Here is a 24,756-nt window from a genome sequence, read left to right on the forward strand (position 1 = left end):
GAACTTCCATACTGTTTCACATAGTAGCTGAACCAATTTCCATTCCCACAAATAGCGTATGAGGATTCCCTTTTCTCCATATCCTCTCCAATACTTGTTATTTATTGTCTCTTTGATAATAGCCATTCTAATGGGCATGTGGTGATCTCTCATCATTGTTTCAATTTGCATTTTCTTAATAGTTAATGATGTCAAACATTTTCTTTCATGAGCCTATTGGCCATCTGTATGTCTTCTTTGGGAAAAAAAAATGTTTAATCCATATTCTTTGCCCATTTTTAAAATAGGGTTGTTTGGATTCTTTTTTTTGTTGGGTTGTATGAGTTCTTTATATATTTTGGGTATTAACTCTGATCAGATATGTGATTTGCTAATATTTTCTCCCATTCAATAGGTTGTCTTTCCATTTGGTTTATGATTTCCCTTGTGTGTGGAATCTTTTTAGTTTGATATAGTCCCATTTATTTCTTTTTTTCCCCTTGCCTGATAAGACTTATCTAGAGAGATATTACTAAGACCAAGGTAAAAGAGTTTATTTCTCATATTTTTTTTTTCTAGGAGTATGGTGGTTTCAAGTTTTACATTTAAATCTCTATTCTGAGGTTAATTTTGAATCTAGTATAAGAAAATGATCCAATTTCATTATTTTGCATATAGTTGGCCAGTTTTCCCAACACCATTATTGAACACACTGTCTTTTCCCCACTGTAATTCTTGGCTTCATTGTCATAATATAAGGGATCATATAAGCATGGGTTTATTTCTGAGGTCTCTATTCTATTCCATTGATCAATATGTCTGTTTCTGAGCCAGTTACATAGAGTTTTGATTACTGTAGCCTTGTACTATAACTTGAAATCAGGGAGTATGCTATCTCAAGCTTTTTTTTCCCCTTAGGATTACTTTAGCTATGTAGGGTCTTTTGTGGTTCCATATTAATTTTAGGATTTTTGTTCTATTTCTGTGTCAATGGGATTTTGATGGGGATTGAATTTAATCTGTAGATTGATTTAGGTAATATGGATATTTTAACAATGCCCAGTCTCTGGGCATGGGCTATCTTGCCATGTTTTTGTATCTTCAATTTCTTTCAACAGTATATTATAGTTTTCAATGTACAAATCTTTTACTTCCTTGGTTAAATTTATTCCTAGTATTTTAGTCCTTTTGTTGTAATTAAAAATGGGGTTGTTTTCTTAATTTCCCTTTATGCTATTTGTTGTTAGTTTATAGAAATGCAACATATTTTTGTATACTGCTTTTTGTATCTTGAAATTTTACTGTATTTATTATTTCTGATAGTTTTTAGGTACAATCTTTAGGGTTTTTACTATATAAAATCATGTTATCTGCAAATAGTTATATTTCTGCTTTTTCTTTTCCAGTTTGTAGTCCTTTTATTTTTTAATTGCCCAGTTGCTCTGTCTAGGACTTCTAACACTCTGTTGAATAAGAGTTGTGGGAGTGGGGATCCTTGTCCTATGCCTGATCTTAGTGGCATAACTTTGAGTTTTTTTTACAACTGAGTGTGATGTTAGCGTGGGTTTGTCTTATATGGCCTTTATTATGTTGAGGTATGTTTCTTTTATACCCATTGATTTTGTTCAAATGAGTGTTGAATCTTGTCATCTATTAAGATGACCATATGATTTTTATCCTTCAGTTTGTTAATGTGATGTGTCTCATTGATTGCTTTGTAGATGTCAAATCATCCTTGCTTCCTTGGAATATATTCCACTTGACCATGATGTGTGATCCTTTTAATGTTTGTTTAATTCTATTTGCTAGTATTTTGTTGAGGATTTTTGCACTTATGTTCATCAAAGATATTAGACGGTAGTTTTTTTTTTTTTCTTTTTTATGATGCCCTTGTCTGGTTTTGGTATCAGAGTACGATTGGCCTTATAAAATGAGTTAGGAAGCATGTTTGCCTCTTTAAATTTTTTGGAAGAATTTGAGAAGGTATTAACTCTTAACTCTTCTTTCAGTGTTTAGTATAATTACCAGTAAAGCTGTGTGGCCCTGAACTTTTGGCTTTTGGTTACTATTTCAATCTCTTTACTAGTAACTGGTCTTTCCATATTTTTTATTTCATCTTAATTTAGTCTTGAAAGGTTGTATGATTCTAAGAGTGTATCCGTTTCTTCTAGGTTGTCCAGTTTGTTGGCATACAGCTGTTCATAAATCTCATAATCCTTTGTATTTTTTGGTACCTCTTGTATCTTCTCTTTAGTTTCTGATTTTATTTGAGCTTTCTCTCTTTTTTTCTTAGTGAGGCTAGCTAAATGTTTTCAATTTTCTTTATTTTTTCAAAGAACCAACTCTTAGTTTCATTAATATTTTCTTTTATATTTTATAGTGTCTATTTCATTTAGTTCCACCCTGATTTTTATTACTTTCTTCTTTCTCCTGACTTTGGGCTTTGTCCTTCTCTTTCTGATTCCTTTGGGTATAAGGTTAGATTATTTATCTGAGATTTTTTGTTTCTTTGTTTCTTGAGGTAGGTCAGTATTGCTATAAATCTCCCTCTTGGTTTTCATTTTCATGTCTTCAGGTACTTTTTAAGTTCTTCTTTTATTTCTTCATAGATCCAGTAGATGTTTAGTAGCATACTTAGTCTCCAGATATTTGTGATGATTTTTTCCCCTAGCTTTCTGCTGGATCATTGAAAAAGCAAGAGAGTTCCAGAAAAATATCTATTTCTACTCTATTGACTATGCCAAAGCCTTTGACTGTGTGGATCACAATAAACTGGAAAATTCTGAAAGAGATGGGAGTATCAGACCACCTGACCTGCCTCTTGAGAAACCTATATGCAGGTCAGGAAGCAATAGTTAGAACTGGACATAGAACAACAGACTGGTTCCAAATAGGAAAAGGAATACGTCAAAGCTATATATTGTCACTCTGCTTATTTAACTTATATGCAGAGTACATCATGAGAAACACTGGGCTGGATGAAGTACAAGCTGGAATCAAGATTGCCAGGAGAAATATCAATAACCTCAGAAATGCAGATGATACTACCCTTATGGCAGAAAGTGAAAAAGAACCTAAAGAGGCTCTTGATGAAAGTCAAAGAGGAGAGTGAAAAAGTTGGCTTAAAGTTCAAGATTCGGAAAACGAAGATCATGGCATCTGGTCCCATCACTTCATGGGAAATAGATGGGGAAACAGTGGAAACAGTGTCAGACTTTATTTTGGGGGGCTCCAAAATCACTGCAGATGGTTACTGCAGCCATGAAATTAAAAGACGCTTACTTCTTGGAAGAAAAGTTATGATCAACCTAGACAGCATATTAAAAAGCAGAGACATTACTTTGCCAACAAAGGTCCATCCAGTCAAGGCTATGGTTTTTCCAGTAGTCATTTATGGATGTGAGAGTTGGACTGTAAAGAAAGCTGAGCGCCGAAGAATTGATGCTTTTGAAGTGTGGTGTTGGAGAAGACTCCTGAGAGTCCCTTGGATTGCAAGGAGATCCACCAGTCTATCCTAAAGGAGATCAGTCCTGGGTATTCATTGGAGGGACTGATGTTGAAGCTGAAACTCCAATACTTTGGCCACCTGATGCGGAGAGCTGACTCATTTGAAAAGGCCCTGATGCTGGGAGGGGTTGGGGGCAGGAGGAGAAGGGGACGATGGAGGATGAGATGGTTGGATGGCACATGAATTTGGGTGGACTCTGGGAGTTGGTGATGGACAGGGAGGCCTGGCAAGCTGTGGTTCATGTGGTCGCAAAGAGTTGGACATGACTGAGCAACTGAACTGAACTGAACTGAATATGAAAGATACTTGAATCTTGTTCTAAATTGGTAACATGAGTAGGTGAGGGACAGGGACTTCCGTGAAATTTGGCTTTTGTGTTTTTACAAAGATGGAGGATTATATGGGCTTCATCTGCTTGTTTTTTTTCTTTAAATAAATTGTAGGAATTATTCAGTTGATTTCATTGATTTGAGAAACTTTTTTTTTTTTTGGATCTAGTCCAGAATAACAATTGTCAAGCTCCTTTAGAGCTATGAAATTTTGAGGTTAGTATGTGACTATGTCAGAAAAATCACAAAGCAATAAGCTGGAAAGAGAACTAAGCAACTTTCAAGACACACCATTTATAAAACTTTAAATTGCTGTAAACTCAGCAAGAACCTTTACCATCATCAGTGGACTTTGAAATCAGCAAAAATTTTTTCTCGTATTTAACTTTGCCTCTGGTACTTCATTTTGGTTAATTATTTTGTTATTTCTATCCATTTCTAGGTTTTTCTCTTGTAATAGTTGAATTATATCTCAGAGGATATCATTGGTGGTGGGAAGGTAGGGATTGTTTTTCATGTCAGTTGATAAACTAGTTTGTATGATTTTACTGAAAGTTAAAGTTGATTGTGTTCATCTGAAAAGGAAAGAATTTTGACAATTAAAACATACAAATTGTGAGCGCTACATTTAGCTGTTGCAGCTATAACGTGTTGATTGGAACTGTTTCACGAATACTTCTCAGGAGCAATCCAAGTGCTATCTACTGCTCAGAAAGAAAATACGCTCTGTATTTGCCATCCCAGTGTGCTGATTGCACTTGCCCAAGGCTAAACTTTCCGTAATGAAAACTTCTGGACTGAAACATGGTGATGGCATTCAGGTGATTTGCCTCCTAATTTGTTTCTGCACTATGTGAACCCCAAGCAAACAGCTCTCAGTTTGAAAACCTCAGAGAGTTCTTTCACTAGGCATTACTGAGTTCCCTAGTGTCAATTCTTTGAAGAATATGTTAGCTGAAGTCTTGAAGTGAGCAGTGGAATCTAGATCTTATGTAGCTGAAGGCAGTGGATTAAAATGGTTTACATCTTCTGACTTTGTCCAGATCACTGTATGAAGCTCGCTTTGACAGATGCCTTTCTGTGAGAGTGTTATTATTTTTAAAGATTCACAGTGGATTCTTCAGAGAAGGCAATGATACCCCCCTCCAGTACTCTTGCCTAGAAAATCACATGGACAGGGAAGCCTGGTAGGCTGCAGTCCATGGGGTCTCTAAGAGTTGGACACAGCTGAGCGACTTCACTTTCACTTTTCACTTTCATGCATTGGAGAAGGAAGTGGCAAACCATCCCAGTGTTCTTGCCTGGAGAATCCCAGGGACTGGGGAGCCTGGTGGGCTGCCTGTCTGTGGGGTCGCACGGGGTTGGAAATGACTGAAATGACTTAGCAGCAGCAGTGGATTCTTTGCCCTATGTATCCTTTGCTGTTTGTTGTTTAGTCGCTAAGTTGTGTCTGACTCTTTTGACCCTTGGACTGCAGCCCACTAGTCTCCTCTGTCTATGGGATTTCTCAGGCAAGAATACTGGAGTAGATTGACATTTCCTTCTCCAGGGAATCTTCCTGACCCAGGGATCGAACCTGCGTCTCCATCTTGGCAAGCCGATTCTTTACTGCTGAGCCACCTACCTTCTGAAACAGTGCTAAGTCAGGGATCTTAGACTTATCATATCATGCAAGTTTCTTAGTATGGTTCTGGGGGAAAATTTGAGGAAGACTTAGAAACATGACTAAACCCATCTTATAAATGCTGTATCCTTAGGAAATCAGTTATGGATTAGTTTGAGGAAGTGCCCATGTGTAATTGCATGGGAGACTGCATAGATCTCTTCCACATATTTCAAGGTCTGTCTGCAACTATCTCTTTTTAAATTCATGGGAATAGCAATGTGTTTGAGTGCCTCTTAAAGAAACTGGTTGTTGTGGAGATAGGCAAAAACTAGAAAGAGAGTAGGAAAGGAAAAGAAAAGGAGACGGAGGGAGTGGAAAACTGGAGATTGAAAGGATGAAGAGTGAGCAATAAAAGTCATCCTGTGATTATGACCTGTGCTCTTAAGGGCAATCCGGTAGCAAAGTTGGCTCTCCTTTTGCTCAGAGAGGAGGAGCATTTTTCATTTGCCAGCCTTCACTGTGTTTCCTACATGTCTTCGGATCGCACATCAGATGAGTAGGAGGAATTCTTCTGTCACTACCAGTGAAATTGTTGTCATCACTTAGCATTGCTACTGTGAACCAACCTTTGGAAGACTTAAATTTGAAAGCAGTATGTGAAATTTCAGCCCTTGCATTATTATTTTTTCTTGTACAAAATGAGGGGAACCCAAGACCATTTTTTTTGAGGGAGAACATGATTCAGCCTCTTCAAGGACAAAGTTTTTAAATGGCCTTGTTGTCATACTCAAATAAATCTGATCCCTCAGATAATATCCTTAAATAAATAAAAGAATCACTTTCCCTAGTCATAAAAGTATATCACTTAGGACCCTGAAAAATACTGCTGATAATACTACTATTTTAAAGTAGGAAATTTGGAAAATTAAAATAAGTAAAAAAAAAAGTCATCTATCAGCAGTGAGCACTCAGGAGCAGTTATCAGAGTCCTAAGTGATCCTTTATTTTCCTAATCTTTGGGGCAATGGATAACTGGAAACCCTGAAGTTTTGTGGCTGCTTTCTGGGGTCATATTTTGAGTAATACCTATTAGATGCTATAGTTTAGCTTGTGCTCCTATATACCAGTAATATTTAAATAGCTTTAATGACTGCATTTAAATCTATTTTATCCAGATCAAGGCATATAGGTAGTAATTCTTTAACCAGAAGATTACAAAGAATCACCTGATGGTTTCACCATTGCACCTCTCCACGTACCACCGTGGATCTGACGCAGGGCTAATTCTTGGCCATCCTGGCTAATATAATCAGTGGAGCATGTTGCAACATACGCACATTCGCTGCACTGTGGTTTACAAGTGTTTTTCATTCAGTATAGTAATATTAGTCCTGTTTTTGGTGAAATTGTACTTGGTTTTCCTTACATAATTATTTATGCTTATGTTTCTAATAGGATACAGATTCTAGATCCCTCAGTTGCAGACGTTACTCATAGTTAGAGCACATATGTGGGTACAGGTGTGGGGTGGGCTTATTGGGGGCTTAGGAGAATGGAAGCTTATTTTCTTTTATCACTTTTTTGAAGAAAATTCTGATCCAAGTTTGTGATAATTTTACTCAGGAAGGAAAACCTATAGCATGTTTCTAAGTACTAATGTTCAGAAAGGCCAGGAAAATATGGTTATACCCTTTACATTATTTTTGCAGTGAATTTGTTATTTGAATGTTCTTAAGTTATTAGCATTTTTAGCCCATTAGCAGTGATAGCACAGTCCTAAATAACTATGACAGACTTTGTAAGAACCAGACTTCTTGACCTAAAGGTCCCCTTGTCCCAATATTTTCTGAACTCTTCAGACAAATGATAGCATATAGAAATGTTTATTTTGCCAAGGATGCTCTTCCTTTCTGTCTGGCACTTTCATCTCCAAATGATGTTAATTTTTAAGAAGTAGTTTATTTTCCAGTTAACCTTCATATACTGTTTTGTGAATTGTACTATAATAGTTACTTAGTAAATATATGCTTAATAAATATTTGGCACTGATATTCAACCAAATATTTGTTGAATTAAAAAATCATGTTAATGTTTCCATTTCCATTACATAATACTAGTAAAACAATAATTCTGGTCAACAGGTGTGACTGCTAGATATTCTTTGCAAATTCTGTGGTTGGGCATAGCTTCAACTAACTCAGGGTTCTCAGCCTGCCTGGCTATAGGACTCATCTGGAAAGCTTATAATACTTACAGACTCCAAGGATCCACCCCAGACCTGCTAGTCACAATCTCTGGGTAATTTGGAACATCAGATAAGTCAGAGAAACCTGAAACTAGGGAGTCTGACCTAGGAAGTTGGCCAGTGTATATCTGTATATTGGTATTTATGGGTCTGGATTGAGTTAGTAGCGTTCATTTACTTCTAATGCTGGTCACCTAAAATATCAGAAGAGAAAATTGCTCTGATACGTTCTTTAAATTTCAGCTTCTATGAGACTTCATTGAAGCAATTTTTAAATTGTCATAATTGATAAAGATAAAATTATTATTCCCATATGTGAAACACTCTTCTAATGTTTTTCATATGTTTATTAATCGTTAGTACAGAGAGGTGAAATAATTTGCTCAGGGCCAAATAAGTACCAAGCGGGAAAACTTGACTTTGAACCTAAAAAGTTGGATTTCAGAATTTTTACAATTAACCCCTGGAATTTATTGCCTGTAGCCACCAAATACTAATGTGTTAAGCACTAATATACTAAGCACTTAATATACTTTTAAAGTCACTTACCAATCCTATAAAGTAGGGTTAAGAAAGGGAAGTTTAGAGAGATTAAGTAATTTGCCCAGAGTTACCCTGCTAGTAAGTGGTAGAACCAGTGTGGTTTGAAGCTTGGTTGGCTCAATTCCAAAACTCTGTGCTTTTAACTACTGCCCTATATGCAAGAATGACAGGCTGTTTTTTTATGTCTTCAGTATACTGTACAAATAATGGTAGTTACTTGGGGCTTTTGGGAAGGTAATTGTGTAATACTTTAAAGTCTACATTAAGTAATGCTTTCACTTAATATTGCCAATATAAAGGGTCAACATTGAATTTTAGAAGAAAATCTGTGATATAATATAGAGTTCCTTGTCCCAAAAATAGTTTTAAAGAATAATTTGGTTCCTCTGTTAACGAGCTTGAAAGAGCGCTGGATTAACATACTTTTCTTAAGAGTAGACAGGACTGAGGCAACTGAGCACACAGAGACCCTTAACGCTGTGTGCTTTAATGCTGCGCCTGCGCGCTTGGTCAAGCCTTACTCTTTGTGACCCCACGGACTCGGGGGGTCTGTGTCCATGGAAGTTTTCAGGCAGGAATGCGGAGTGGGTTGCCATTCCCTTCTCTAGGGGATCTTCCTGACCCAGGCATTGAACCCGTGTGTCTTATGTCTCCTGCATTGGCAGGCAGATTCTTTACCACCAGTGTCACCTGGGAAGCTGTTTTAATGTTAAAGGATAGAATAGTTGGTGGAAAATTATGTATTTGTGAACACTGCGAAGATGTTATACTTAATTTCCTTCATTTGATCATTAAATATTTTACACATGTGCATTTTGTCATAAGTAAATGTTTTTCTCTAATTTGAAATAGTTTATAAATGGAAGTATTTATTAAAGATTTAATAAATCTTTAACTTATTAGGACAAGGAGGTCTGGCATGCTGTAGTCCATGGGGTCGCAAAGAGTCAGATACAACTGAGCAACTGAACAACAACAACAAAGGATTTAATTTGAACTGCTTCTCTTTTCCCCTCTTTTTTGTCCCAAAATGAAGGTGAAGCATTAATTGGTTTTAATGGCTCCTATTGCTATCTCTCTGTCTAGGACTTGTAAGGAAAGGGGGAAAATTGAAGAGGAACTTGTAAAATTTGCATGGGGAGGTGAGAAAGCTTAATGTGCTTGTGAACCAGCACACTTTTTCTAGGTAGTACTATTGCAGTGTCATAAATATTGAAATCCAATTTTTACTTTTAGGCCTCACCCTTTAAATGTAATAGTTAACGTTCAAAGAGGAATTTTCTAAAGAAGCATGATAACTAAACTCCTATACCTGGAAAATATCAGTGCCTGATAAACTAGGAAATAAGAGTGTCTTGTTTAAGCGTGGTTATAAAACCAGAGAATAGACCTTTTTTTCCAGAGCAAGGGCATGCTAATTGGGGTTCACAACCAGAATGGAGTAGTCTGGGTTGTGCCATTTGCTGTTGCACTTCAGCAGAAGACCATAGCTGCCTCAGCCATGTATCTGGCTGTTTATACTCTCTCTTTCCCAGTAAAAGTGATTCCCACCAGCAGGGGCTAATTCATCTAAAACACTCTGCCAGTAACTCTGTGACTTTGATTTAGCAAGTAACCATCTAGATACTTGTTCTTATATGGCAAAAAAATTTTATTGGGGTTTTAGAATACATAAAGAAGACTTTTATCGTTTTAAAGTTTAAGACATTGTGGTTTTGATTTGCATTTCTCTAATAATGAGTGATGTTGAGCATCTTTTCATGTGTTTGTTAGCCATCCGTATGTCTTCTTTGGAGAAATGTCTATTTAGTTCTTTGGCCCATTTTTTGATTGGGTCGTTTATTTTTCTGGAATTGAGCTGCATAAGTTGCTTGTATATTTTTGAGATTAGTTGTTTGTCAGTTGCTTCATTTGCTATTATTTTCTCCCATTCAGAAGGCTGTCTTTTCACCTTGCTTATAGTTTCCTTTGTTGTGCAGAAGCTTTTAATTTTAGAGAAATGCAAATCAAAACCACAATGAGGTACCACTTCACACCAGTCAGAATGGCTGCGATCCAAAAATCTGCAAGCAATAAATGCTGGAGGGGGTGTGGAGAAAAGGGAACCCTCCTACACTGTTGGTGGGAATGCAAACTAGTACAGCCACTATGGAGAACAGTGTGGAGATTCCTTAAAAAATTGCAAATAGAACTACCTTATGACCCAGCAATCCCACTGCTGGGCATACACACCAAGGAAACCAGAATTGAAAGAGACGCATGTACCCCAATGTTCATCGCAGCACTGTTTATAATAGCCAGGACATGGAAACAACCTAGATGTCCATCAGCAGATGAATGGATAAGAAAGCTGTGGTACATATACACAATGGAGTATTACTCAGCAGTTAAAAAGAATTCATTTGAATCAGTTCTGATGAGATGGATGAAACTGGAGCCGATTATACAGAGTGAAGTAAGCCAGAAAGAAAAACACCAATACAGTATACTAACACATATATATGGAATTTAGGAAGATGGCAATGACGACCCTGTATGCAAGACAGGGAAAGGGACACAGATGTGTATAGCGGACTTTTGGACTCAGAGGGAGAGGGAGAGGGTGGGATGATTTGGGAGAATGACATTCTAACGTATACTATCATGTGAATTGAATCGCCAGTCTATGTCTGACGCAGGATGCAGCATGCTTGGGGCTGGTGCATGGGGATGACCCAGAAAGATGTTCTGGGGAGGGAGGTGGGAGGGGGGTTCATGTTTGGGAATGCATGTAAGAATTAAAGATTTTAAAATTTAAAAAATAAAAAACTAAAATAAAAAAATAAATAAATAAAAAAAAAAGAGAGAGAGAGAGAGATCATGACTGGAGAAAAATACAGACTGGTGGCAAAAAAAGAAATAAATAAAGTTTAAGACATCAAATCTTTAAAATTTTTATTACTCCTTCCACCTTTTACAGGCCAAAATATACAAATAGCTCTTATAGCTAAATATTAAAAAAGCAAACAACCTAATCAAAACATGGGCAGAAGATCTAAAAAGACATTTTAACTTTTACATATGGTCGAAGAATAAGATAATGAGCCCCATCCTGTGTTAGAAAGAAAAGTATGCCTTTCTTAGCATTAGCTTCTGTAAAATCAGTACCCATTCAGAGGGAAAATAGAAATTGCAGAGAAAATCTGTTGATTTTGCTTCCCCACTCTACTTTTTGTCATCTTCTCTAATCATGATGGTGTGATCACTCACCTAGAGCCAGACATCCTGAAATGTGAAGGCAAGTGGGCCTTAGGAAGCATCACTACGAGCAAAGCTAGTAGAGGTGATGGAATTCCAGTTGAGCATTTCAAATCCTAAAAGATAAGTGCTGCACTCAATATGCCAGCAAATTTGGAAAACTCATCATTGGACACAGGACTGGAAAAGACCAGTTTTCATTCCAATCCCAAAGAAAGACAATGCGAAAGAATGCTCAAACTACCACACAAACTACTCATCTCACACGCTAGCAAAGTAATGCTCGCAATTCTCCAAGCCAGGCCTCAACAGTACGTGAACCATGAACTTGCAGATGTTTAAGCTGGACTTAGAAAAGGCAGGGGAACCAGAGATCAAATTGACAACATCCGTTGCTTATAGAAAAAGCAAAAGAGTTTCAGAAAAACATGTATTTCTGCTTTATTGACTATGCCAAAGCCTTTGACTGTGTGGATCGCAATCAACTGTGGAAAATTCTGAAAGAGATGGGAATACCAGACTACCTGACCTGCCTCTTGAGAAATCTGTATGCAGGTCAGGAAGCAACAATTAGAACTGGATATGGAACAATAGACTGGTTTAAAATTGGGAAAGGAGTACATCAAGGCTGTATATGCAGAGTACATCATGAGAAATGCCAGACTGGATGAAGCACAACCTGGAACCAAAATTGCCAGGAGAAATATCAATAACCTCAGATATGCAAATAACACCACCTTTATGGCAGAAAGCTAAGAAGAACTAAAGAGCCTCTTGAGGGAAGTGAAAGAGGAGAGTGAAAATGTTGACTTAAAACTCAGCATTCAGAAAACTAAGATCATGGCATCTGGTCCCATCACTTCATGGCAAATAGATGGGGAAACAATGGAAACAGAGACAGATTTTATTTTGGGGGGCTCCAAAATCACTGCAGATGGTGACTGCAGACATGAAATTAAAAGACGCTTGCTCCTTGCAAGAAAAGCTATGACTAATCTAGGCAGCATATTTAAAAGCAGAGATATTACTTTGTCAACAAAGGTCCGTCTAGTCAAAACTATGGCTTTTCTGGTAGTCTTGTATGGGTGTGAGTTGGACTCTAAAGAAATCTAAGTGCCAAAGAATTGATGCTTTTGAACTGTGGTGTTGGAGAAGACTCTTGAGAGCCCCTTCGACTGCGAGGAGATCCAACCAGTCCATCCTAAAGGAAAACAGTCCTGAATGTTCATTGGAAGGACTGATGCTGAAGCTGAAACTCCAAACTCTGGCCACCTGATGTGAAGAACAGACTGATTGGGAAAGACCATGATGCTGGGAAAGACTGAAGGCAGGAGGAGAAGGGGATGACAGAGGATGAGATTGTTGGATGGCATCACCGACTCGATGGACATGCATTTGGGTAAACTCCAGGAGTTGGTGATGGACAGGGAGGCCTGGTATGCTGCAGTCCATGGGGTCGCAAGGAGCTGGACATGACTGAATGACTGAACTGAACATCCAATGCTGCTTCTAATATTAGACGCTGAGAAAGTTATTTCTTCCATCATCAAAGGTGAAAATAAAATGTACTAAGAACTAGGTATAAGTTGAATGCCTAAGTTGAAATATATAATTTATTCTTTACAATTAGGAAGCACTATTATTATCCTCTTTTACATAAGGTGAAACTGAGGCTTAGAAAGGATGGGTAAATTTCTCACGGCCAAATCCCAAGTAGGTTGTAGAAACTGGATGCAAATCCAGATTTTTCTAATTAAAAGACAATGCTCTTTATCATAATCTCTAATATCAGTTGTACATAGAATTTAATAGCGTGTTCTTGTATGTTTAGTTTTACATATTTGGAGTCAGCATATTCCAGTGAAGAGAGCAATGTAGAAAAGACAGGAGATCAAGAGTTAAGATCCTTGCAGCTGCATTTGGAATCAAGTTGTTTTTTTGAATTCTAATTCTGCCATTTATATTGTGTGGTGTTAGGTAAGTTATAGAATCGGTTTGAACTTAACTTTCTTCTGTGAATTGGAAAGCAAACGAGATAATTAATGTGGAATACTTCATGAATGGTCTGAGTAGTTATCATGAAGTTGGTGTTGATACTCTTGTGTTTGTAGAATGGTTTACAGTTTGCAAAGAGCTTTCAGAAAGTTTGTTTCAGATGATACTTAGTGATACATCCCTTTGAAGCTCATTCATTCTTTTACTCCTTTATCTAAGAAATATATTTTTGAGGGTCTATTAAGTGCCAGGCATTGTTCTATATGTTGGGATAATTTAGCAGTGAGGCAGCAGGAGGAAATAAATTCCTTGCTTTCATGGAATTTGCATTTTAATGAGGGATATGGATAATAACACATACACAAAATATTCAGTATATTTGTGGCTCCATGGACTCTAGCCCACCAGGCTTCTCTGTCAATAGGGATTCTCCAGGCAAGAATACTAGAATATGCCCTTCTCCAAGGGATCTTCCCAACCCAGGGATGGAACCCAGGTCTCCCGCATTGCAGGCAAATTCTTTACTGTCTGAGCCACCAGGGAACCCCCTATATTACATAATAGTAACAAGAATAAAGGTAACATTTAGCTCCTATATGTTGAATCCTATAAGCCATGCTCTCTTTAGTAGTTAGAAGCATATTTTGATTCATAGATGTGCTTTTCCATTATGGACTTCTGTGAACAGTTATAGTTCAACTGCAAACTTTCTTTTTTTCCCAAATTTTGTTTTGTTTAAAACAATGAAGGGATTGATTTTTCTATTTATTTGTTATTACATGTCACTAAAATTTATGAAAGTTCTTCTAGGTAGCTCTAAGATTTTGTGACATATTGGCTAAAATTATGAAATTAAATGTAGATCTCTAATACCTGTCTCTACCTGTCTCTATTTCATAAATGTGGTAAATATACTCTGAATAAGGCATTTTAGTAGTTCAAAGATTATTTTTAAAATAATTATTTAAAAACCAGTAAATAATCTTGGCATCTCTCCTTTCTTTTTTTTTTTTTGTAAATAAGTTAGTAGTACTCATGGGTTTTATGCCTCAAATTCAGCTCTAAGCTTGGTGAAAATTCTCAGTAATCTGGCACTTCCCTCTTGGGTCTTAGAAGACACAAAAGAATCATGAGAAGGTGTTATAGTGAACTCAGACATAAAGATTTGTCTGCCAACTCTGAGTTTAAATTTATTGAAAGCTACAAGAAAGACATGTGTTATTCTCTGAATAGTTTCCAGCCATTATTGACCACTAAAAGTCATCATTCAGCATCTGTAAACCTTGGGACACAAATTCACATTTGCAGCATTGAAATGTTTTGAGATTTAATCCTAAAAAAGTCTTCTAATTGTTACCCCAGTAAAAGGGAATAATTTTTTTATGGAATCAGTACTCAGTTTTAAAGTTATTGAAGAACATTTCTGCTATTTAAAGAGAGTGGTTAAGAGCTCAAGCTTCTGGAGCAGACAGGATCTCTCTTCTACCACTTGCTAACTATGTAACTTTAGGAAAGATTCTGTTACAGCTCCAGCAAATACCTGTATCTTTCCCCTCTCTCTTCTCACTATTACCATTCGGTTCCATATTACTCATTCTCCACAGAGTGGCTAGTAACTTTATCACAACTGAAATCTGATAGTCTGATCCCCACGCCTCTGTCTTCCTCCTCCTCTACCGAGACCCCCGTTATGAACCCTCCTGGGGCTTCTCTTACACTCGAATGAGGTCCAAACTTTCTGCCATGGCCTCTGCCTGCCAGACCCTTCAGGGACTCAACCAGGTCTACGTCACTGCTCTCACCTCTGTTTGCTCACTAAACCTGAGCCCCCTGACATTTTTTTCAATCCCTAAATTAACTAAACTACTCCAAACACTACCTCATTCTTCATGTGGTTGACTCTTTATCCCTTAGGTCTTATCCCTTACCACCCAATCTAAACAGGTTTTTCTATTATACTCATTCAGGCACCATGTTTTCTCTTTCATGGCATGTATAAAATCATGTCATGATTTTTTGTTTTATATTCATTTGGTTCTTGATTAATACCTGAATTCCTGCCTCCCCCAGTTATAATCCCCATGTCTTTTTATTTTTTTTAAATTCTACATATTTTTTTTAATTTTTATTTTTACTTCATTTTACTTTGCAATACTGTATTGGTTTTGCCATACATTGACATGAATCCACCACGGCTGTACATGCATTCCCAAACGTGCGTTCCCCTCCCACCTCCCTCCCCATAACATCTCTCTGGGTCATCCCCGTGCACCAGCCCCAAGCATGCTGTATCCTGCATCGGACATAGACTGGCAATTCATTTCTTACATGATAGTATACATGTTTCAATGCCATTCTCCCAAATCATCCCACCCTCTCCCTCTCCCTCTGGGTCCAAAAGTCCGCTCTACACATCTGTGTCTCTTTTGCTGTCTCGCATACAGGGTCATCATTGCCATCTTTCTAAATTCCATATATATGCATTAGTATACTGTATTGGTGTTTTTCTTTCTGGCTTACTTCACTCTGTATAATCGGCTCCAGTTTCATCCATCTCATGAGAACTGATTCAAATGAATTCTTTGTAATGGCTGAGTAATACTCCATTGTGTATATGTACCACAGCTTTCTTACTCATTCATCTACTGATGGACATCTAGGTTATTTCCATGTCCTGGCTATTATAAACAGTGCTGCGATGAACATTGGGGTACATGTGTCTCTTTCAATTCTGGTTTCCTCGGTGTGTATGCCCAGCAGTGGGATTGCTGGGTCATAAGGCAGTTCTATTTGCAATTTTTTAAGGAATCTCCAGACTGTTTTCCATAGTGGCTGTACTAGTTTGCATTCCTACCAACAGTGTAGGAGGGTTCCCTTTTCTCCACACCCTCTCCAGCATTTATTGCTTTCAGATTTTTGGATCACAGCCATTCTGACTGGTGTGAAGTGGTACCTCATGGTGGTTTTGATTTGCATTTCTCTAATAATGAGTGATGGTGAGTATCTTTTCATGTGTTTCTTAGCCATCCGTATGTCTTCTTTGGAGAAATGTCTGTTTAGTTCTTTGGCCCATTTTTTGATTGGGTCTTCTATGTTTCCGGAATTGAGCTGCAGGAGTTGCTTGTATATTTTTGAGATTAGTTGTTTGTCAGTTGCTTCATTTGCTCTTATTTTCTCCCATTCAGAAGGCTGTCTTTTCCCCTTGCTTATAGTTTCCTTTGTTGTGCAGAAGCTTTTGATTTTAATTAGATCCCATTTGGTTATTTTTGCTTTTAGTTCCAGAATTCTGGGAGGTGGATCATAGAGGATCCTGCTGTGATTTATGTCTGAGAGTGGTTTGCCTATGTTCTCCTCTAGGAGTTTTATAGTTTCTGGTCTTACATTTAGATCTTTAATCCATTTTGAGTTTATTTTTGTGTGTGGTTTTAGAAAGTGATCTAGTTTCATTCTTTTACAAGTGGTTGACCAGTTTTCCCAGCACCACTTGTTAAAGAGATTGTCTTTACTCCATTGTATATTCTTGCCTCCTTTGTCAAAGATAAGGTGTCCATATGTGTGTGGCTTTATCTCTGGGCTTTCTATTTTGTTCCATTGATCTATATTTCTGTCTTTGTGCCAGTACCATACTGTCTTGATGACTGTGGCTTTGAACATCCATTTATGATAAAAAACTCTCCAGAAAGCAGGAATAGAAAGAACATACCTCAACATAATAAAAGCTATATATGACAAACCCACAGCAAACATTATCGTCAATGGTGAAAAATTGAAAGCATTTCCCCTAAAGTCAGGAACAAGACAAGGGTGCCCACTTTCACCGCTACTGTTCAACATAGTTCTGGAAGTTTTGGCCACAGCAGTCAGAGCAGAAAAAGAAATAAAAGGAATCCAAATTGGAAAAGAAGAAGTAAAACTCTCACTATTTGCAGATGACATGATCCTCTACACAGAAAACCCTAAAGACTCCACCAGAAAATTACTAGAGCTAATCAACGAATATAGTAAAGTTGCAGGATATAAAATCAACACACAGAAATCCCTTGCATTCCTATATACTAATAATGAGAAAGTAGAAAAAGAAATTAAGGAAACAATTCCATTCACCATTGCAACGAAAAGAACAAAATACTTAGGAATATATCTACCTAAAGAAACTAAAGACCTATATATAGAAAACTATAAAACACTGATGAACCAGAATTGAAAGAGACACATGTACCCCAGTGTTCATCGCAGCACTGTTTATAATAGCCAGGACATGGAAACAACCTAGATGTCCATCAGCAGACAAATGGATAAGAAAGCTGTGGTATATATACACAATGGAGTATTACTCAGCCATTAAAAAGAATACATTTGAATCAGTTCTCATGAGATGGATGAAACTGGAGCCGATTATACAGAGTGAAGTAAGCCAGAAAGAAAAACACCAATACAATATACTAACACATATATATGGAATTTAGAAAGATGGCAATGATGACCCTGTATGCAAGACAGCAAAAAAGACACAGATGTGTATAACGGACTTTTGGACCCAGAGGGAGAGGGAGAGGGTGGGATGATTTGGGAGAATGGCATTGTAACATGTATACTATCATGTAAGAATCTAATCACCAGTCTATGTCCGATGCAGGATACAGCATGCTTGGGGCTGGTGCACGGGGATGACCCAGAGAGATGTTATGGGGAGGGAGGTGGGAGGGGAACGCATGTTTGGGAACGCATGTACAGCTGTGGTGGATTCATGTCAATGTATGGCAAAACCAATACAGTATTGTAAAGTAAAATAAAGTAAAAATAAAAATTAAAAAAAATAAAATAAAAGACACCTGAAACAAAAAAAAATAAATAAAACACTGATGAAAGAAATCAAAGAGGACACTAATAGATGGAGAAATATATCATGTTCATGGATGGGAAGAATCAATATAGTGAAAATGAGTATACTACCCAAAGCAATCTACAAATTCAATGCAATCCCTATCAAGCTACCAGCGATATTTTTCACAGAACTAGAACAAATAATTTCAAGATTTGTATGGAAATACAAAAAACCTCGAAAAGCCAAAGCAATCTTGAGAAAGAAGAATGGAACTGGAGGAATCAACTTGCCTGACTTCAGGCTCTATTACAAAGCCACAGTCATCCCTATGTCTTTTTAGTTCATTTCTGTATACTCAGACCCAGGCACAATAAATCATCATTAATGTTAAATGACTAAAATATCTAATTCCATAAACTTTCAAAGCATTATTTTTCTCATCTGATAAATACAATGTAGTGCCTTCTTCTGCTCTTCTTTTCTGTTTTGTGTCTCTTTCCATCTGAGGGTTTGACCTTCTCTCTGGCCCAGCTCCTAATGGCTTCCTCTGAGCCCATTGCAGCTCTTTACTTTTGGATTCCAACTTTGCATGCTACCTGTTAAGTTACCGTGTGAAGTAAACAAGATCAAAATATTTAAAATAGCACTATGCTTGACCAAATCTCAACATAGGGCAGTATCTACAGCAATGGTATGGTCAGCAAACATTCATTAAGAGCACTGTATGTGTGAGACATTGCTAATGTTTGTAAAACTTATTTTTAAAAGATAGCTTTGTTAGACTTTTGTTTTACCTATCTTTACTGTTTTATTACTATTAGCATTGGTTTTCACATCTCAGAAATTAAAATGTAGAATTCCAGCAGTGATTCCATGCTTTTAAATGGAACTTTGATATACATGAACCTCAGCTTTGTAATGCCAGACTTATTAGAGCCATGATGTACATTCAAAAGGGTAATTGCTTTGGGTAGTTATTACCTAGACTGTACTCCCCACCCCCTCAACCAGCTGGCATTGAGAGAGAAGCGCTGCTTTTTTGTGTGCACACAATGAGTCTCTAAAATCCCATTATCCCCAACCTCCACATGCTTCCTTTTGAAGTCTCGTAAAAATTAAAACACAAAAACACCTTTCAAGACAGTCCTAAAATTAATTTCTAATCTCATTTCACACATATAGTATAAAAACGAGATGATGGGTAGGATGTGGGAGGGCTCTAGAATGTGATTTGCTTACCCCTGGAATTCTATATTTGTGGGAAAGCCTGGTTAAGTTTGCATGGATGGGTAGACATAGTTCTTCAAAAATACTCTGAGATAAAGTTAGATTTAAATCTATTTTGATGTCCAGAAAATAGGGAAATGTTAATTTGGCTATTCCAGTTCTTTTTCTTTCATCTGTTCAGAATGTCTCCACGGACTTCTCAAGACCAGCATCCTTTAAACTCTGATCTTCTGTTAGAATCCTCCTCTGCTCTCCTTTTCTGCTTTGTGTCTCTTTCCACCTGAGGGTTTGACCTCCTCTCTGGCCCAGCTCCTACCTGCTTCCTCTGAGCCCACTGCTCTCCTTTACTTTTGGATTCCACCTTCCCATTGCTGCTCCGCTTCTCTTAGCATTCTTTCTACCACCTTGAATTAATTGACATCTTTTCCCTGAGAATGACACCTTCCCTGTTACCTGTTCCATCTCTTACTATCACTGTTTGATGAAATTGGAAGAGGAGAAGGGTGTGGAATAGAGATAGTTTCAGACCTTTTCTTGTCTGTGTTTTTTTCCACCACTATTCAAAGTCCTTTCTTTTGAAGTTTTTATTTTACATCAACATCATCTAATTCCATCACCGTCTCCTCCTTCATCTCTAGGATATTTCCCCATCTTCCTTAAGGCTTGTTTTAAAACCCTTCCCTGTGTACCAGTCCTTTCCATCTCTGAGTGCTTGTTTCCTCCTTGCTGGTGACTCTTCCAAAAAGGCAGCTTCTCAGTCACAGGCTTTAACTTCCATCATCTTGGAGTCATAGCCACAGCTTGGACCACATCCCTTGTGCATCTCAGTTTTCTTTACTCCTGTTAAATAGGCTCTCTGTCTGCATTGTATGTTCCTAACTCTATATCCCATCTTATTCCTGAGGTCAGTAAAATCTTCCTGTTATTCACTTCCTTTTTATCTCTCTTGATCGATCAAGATCCCTTCACCTCTAAACTTCTTAGAGTAGACTTAATCATTATTTCTGTTTTCTTTATCTCTTGTTCTCCTGCCAACATCACAGAGGCTTTTTGCCGCCTTACTCTGCTGACACTGTTTGAGGATCCCTGATGGTCTCCTTTTTTTTCGTATTCAATTTCCTCTTCCAAGTCTATATTCCTGACTGTCTTTTGGACATCCTCCTTTTTAAAAATGTTTCTAGCTCCTTGATTTCATTGTACTCCATATTTTTTCATGATGAATTCCCCCCTTTGTAACTCATCTTTTCTGCTTTTTGTTTTCATACGTCTCTTTCATCTTCTGTCCTGACAAAAGGGAGGTGTTCCTTTGCTCTCTCTGCTTGCTTTCTGTTGGTGCTCTCACTCATCCTCTTAACTTTGGTAATCAGCTGTTAGGCATGGATTCCCTTCCTTGCTGCTGAGGATCCGTCCCCACACCCTCATTTTCAGAGGAATAACATAAAAGCACTTTAAACCTAAGGCGATTACTATTTATTGCCTAAATAGGGACACTATCGAAAGCAAAGATGGAACTATTCACAGGCAGCCGGTGTAAACCTGTAATGTGCATATGGTCACCTATTCAAACTCATTCCTGTTATTCTCATCAGTGTCAGTTGCTCACCAGCATTTAGTTCCTCGGCTGAAAATTATCTTCAGGTTCCGTTTGTATCCTTCTTCAGTTTCCAGTTCCTGTAAGTTCTCCCTTTCCTGTGTCTTTTGAATTGCGCCTTAAGACCCCATTTCACTGTTCAGGCTCTTATTTCCTCTCACCTGGAATATTGCATTGATGTCTAACTTGTACTCCCAATTTCTCCTTTTTATTTTTTATCCTTCATGCGATATTTATTTCTACAAAATGTTCCTAAAGCACATTGGTTTTTTAATGCACTGCTTAACAACCATTGTCAGAGAATGCCATGAAGACATCTCAGCTTGGAATTTAGCATACTTAACACAGTTTAACGACATAAAACTTGTTCAGCTTCATCTCCTTCAAGGGCTGTGTGTTTCAGCTGGACTGTGGGCTCTTCCCCCAAACATCTCCTTAATCAGTGGTCCTCAAACTCAGCAGAAACACCTTTGAAATGAAAAGTATATGCAAATACTCAAACTTAACCTGAGAGATTTAAATTTAGTAGGTCTGTATTGAGGCCTGGTTAAATTAATAAAGAGCCTCCCCAAGTGATTCTGACCAAAGCCAGCCCTGAGAAGCACTACCTCTGTTTTCCAGCCTCATGACTTTGTTCACCATTTTCTCTCCATAACCAATATCTGTTTTTCTTGATTTCTCCTTAAATACTTTCCTATCTTCCAATACCAGCCCTGGTTTTACCTCCTTCATGAGGTCTTTGATTTATCCAGATAGGTGTAATTGTTTTGTCTATACTGCAGTCACAGTAAACTTTCACTGGATTATTTGTTGTCTTAGGATCTCTAGACAGCACACTTCTTGAAGGCAAGGATCCTATGATTTTATAATATACAAGCCACTGAGTAAGGTCATTGGCTGTTGAGAGTTTTTTTGCAGAGACATTTAAGTTCTTAAGAAAGTGATTGATAACCATGAGTTATTATTATTATTTGCTAATTTAACCCAAAATCCCAAAGCATAAAGTGCAGTAGTTTTAATTCCTGCTGCTGCTGCTAAGTCGCTTCAGTCGTTTCCGACTCAGTGCAACCCCGTAGACGGCAGCCCACCAGGCTCCCCCATCCCTGGGATTTTCCAGGCAAGAACATTGGAGTGGGTTGCCATTTCCTTCTCCAATGCATGAAAATGAAAAATGAAAGGGAAGTCACTCAGTTGTGTCCAACTCTTAGCGACCCCATGGACTGCAGCCTACCAGGCTCCTCCATCCATGGGATTTTCCAGGCAAGAGTACTGGAGTGGGGTGCCATTGCCTTTTCTGAGTTTTTTCTGAGGTAATTCCAACCCTATGCTAAATTTGGAGAAGGCAATGGCACCCCACTCCAGTACTCTTGCCTGGGAAATCCCATGGACAGAGGAGCCTGGTAGGCTGCAGTCCATGGGGTTGCTAAGAGTCAGACACGACTGAGCGATTCACTTTCACTTTTCACTTTCACGCATTGGAGAAGGAAATGGCAACCCACTCCAGTGTTCTTGCTTGGAGAATCCCAGGGACGGGAGAGCCTGGTGGGCTTCCGTCTACGAGGTCGCGCAGAGTCGGACACGACTGAAGTGACTTAGCAGCAGCAGCATTCTAAATTAAGATTTGCTAATCATGCTAAGAAGGAGAAAGGAATAGAATTTTAAATGCCACTACTGTTTTCAGGGACAGATGAGCTAATCTTAAAGAAAATTCGGTGGTGGATTGGTTCCCTTTTAACACCTACTTTTCAGGTGCTTTAAAGCATGTGGGTCTCTTTGGATTCCTCCTGAAAACTGTCATGTTGGCATATAGCTATAAAATGTGCTTTACTCAGAAAATGTGGTGAGTAAAACTGACTTTTTTTACTAGTTCCTTTGGCACAGGGGAATACTTTAATAAATGGGCCTCACTGAAAGATAGAGCAATGTTGTTTTTAATAGGGAATGAGAGTGTAAGTATAGTGATTTAATGCAGTTACAAGTGCCTGCATCCAAAAACAAAGTTTTGATTTTTGTCAAACATTCAGCAGGGGAGTGATTTTTTTTCCCTCATTTTTCTTTTTTTTGTAGCTTCTCCCATTGTATTCTTGTTAACTGTGTGTGGTGTATATTCAGAATTTTTTCCTACATTTTTCTTTGTTAGTACCTGATCAATAAAAATTGTGAACATTCAGAATAGATGCATATGTTTCTATTATATAATTAGTGTCCTTGAGGTGGAGATTTGTATTATTCATTGAAAGTATATATATATATATATATATATATATATATATATATATATGAATATATATACATTTCAACAAAGTAGTTGCATTTCATAGTGAGCTTAGGTAAAAGAATAAACTTTTACCCTTTCAATGTTTTCTTTACTTGCTGGTGTAAAACGTATTTCTGGTTTATCCCAGGTAATATATCTGAATATATCCCAGATATATTCAGTTCAGTTCAGTCACTCAGTCGTATCCGACTCTTTGCGACCCCCATGGACTGCAGCACGCCAGGTTTTCCTGTCCATCACCAACTCCTGGAGCTTGCTCAAACTCATGTCCTTCGAGTCGGTGATGCCATCCATCTCATCCTCTGTCCCCTTTTCCTCCTACCTTCAATCTTTTCCAGCGCTGGAGAGGGGAATGGCAAACCACTTCAGTATTCTTGCCTTGAGAACCCCATGAACAGTATGAAAAGGCAAAAATGCATATATACATAGAACACATAAATTTTTCTGTGCTCATGGAAGGTATCCTAACTAGAAAACAGTTCTTGGCTTTTGGTTTTTTATAAACTCGCAGGTTTATAGGGACTTTATGGAACCATTCAGCCTTGCCCTGACTTCTCACAGAACTGTAGCTAGACTACTCAAAACCCCTTAAAGCAAAATCAAACTTCCTTCAGATTATGTTCATTATATTCAATGTTAATCACATTTTCTTTGCTAGGTTATTCCTAGAAAACAGCTACCCTTCTTAACAGTAAGTCAAAGGAGAAAGTATTGAGATACATTTGAAGATGGCAAATGGATACTGAGGCTTTATAGGCAGCTGGAGATAATTCTTAGCAGAGTAGCAGGAGCAGCGCTATCTGGCAAACCACTGGGAACACATGGCTCCCTGTGCTCGACCATCATGGAGTATCTTATGTGTTGTTGACCATTGTACCATTTCCAAGCACTTCGTCTCATTTAGCCCTTACAACAACCCTGAGAGGTGGGTGGTATTAGCAGCCTCAGTATATAGACAAGGGCACTAAGCTAAGGAGAGGAAGTGGTTTGTTTTTACTTACCTAGTAAGTGGCAGATCTGAGATTTCTGGATCCTCTGATGCCAACTCATACTACCAAAAAGCTATTTTAAAAAATAACATTTTTCAAAAACTACCTTAAAGTATCAGCCAGGACGACAGCAGCTGTGTACAAAGACTGAAAGGTTACGAAAGCACTTCTGAAGTTTTCTGTAAGAGTGTTCCAACAGACTGTTAGGATATTTGTTTATGCCTGAAACACTGAGCCATTGAAGTAGAATGATACACAAGCTCAAGATACTGCTATTTTTTTTTTATTTGTAGCCAACATTTATTTTTTTTTGCCTAGAAAAATACATGGGGATATTTAGGACCACTGTGCTGGGCAGTTTGCTACTTTAGTGATAGGAACATAATCTTGAAAAAGCAAACACG

The 24,756-nt window shown here is 37.9% G+C and overlaps 1 protein-coding gene across 3 annotated transcripts in view; it reads left to right on the plus strand.

Annotated features, from left to right (window-relative positions):
* MACROD2 (mono-ADP ribosylhydrolase 2) overlaps positions 1 to 24,756 on the plus strand; it is a 2,333,538-nt gene that overhangs the window by 330,305 nt on the left and 1,978,477 nt on the right. The window lies entirely within an intron of this gene.

This window comes from Ovis canadensis, chromosome 13 (assembly GCF_042477335.2).
Source record: "Ovis canadensis isolate MfBH-ARS-UI-01 breed Bighorn chromosome 13, ARS-UI_OviCan_v2, whole genome shotgun sequence".
NCBI classification, from domain to species: domain Eukaryota; kingdom Metazoa; phylum Chordata; class Mammalia; order Artiodactyla; family Bovidae; genus Ovis; species Ovis canadensis.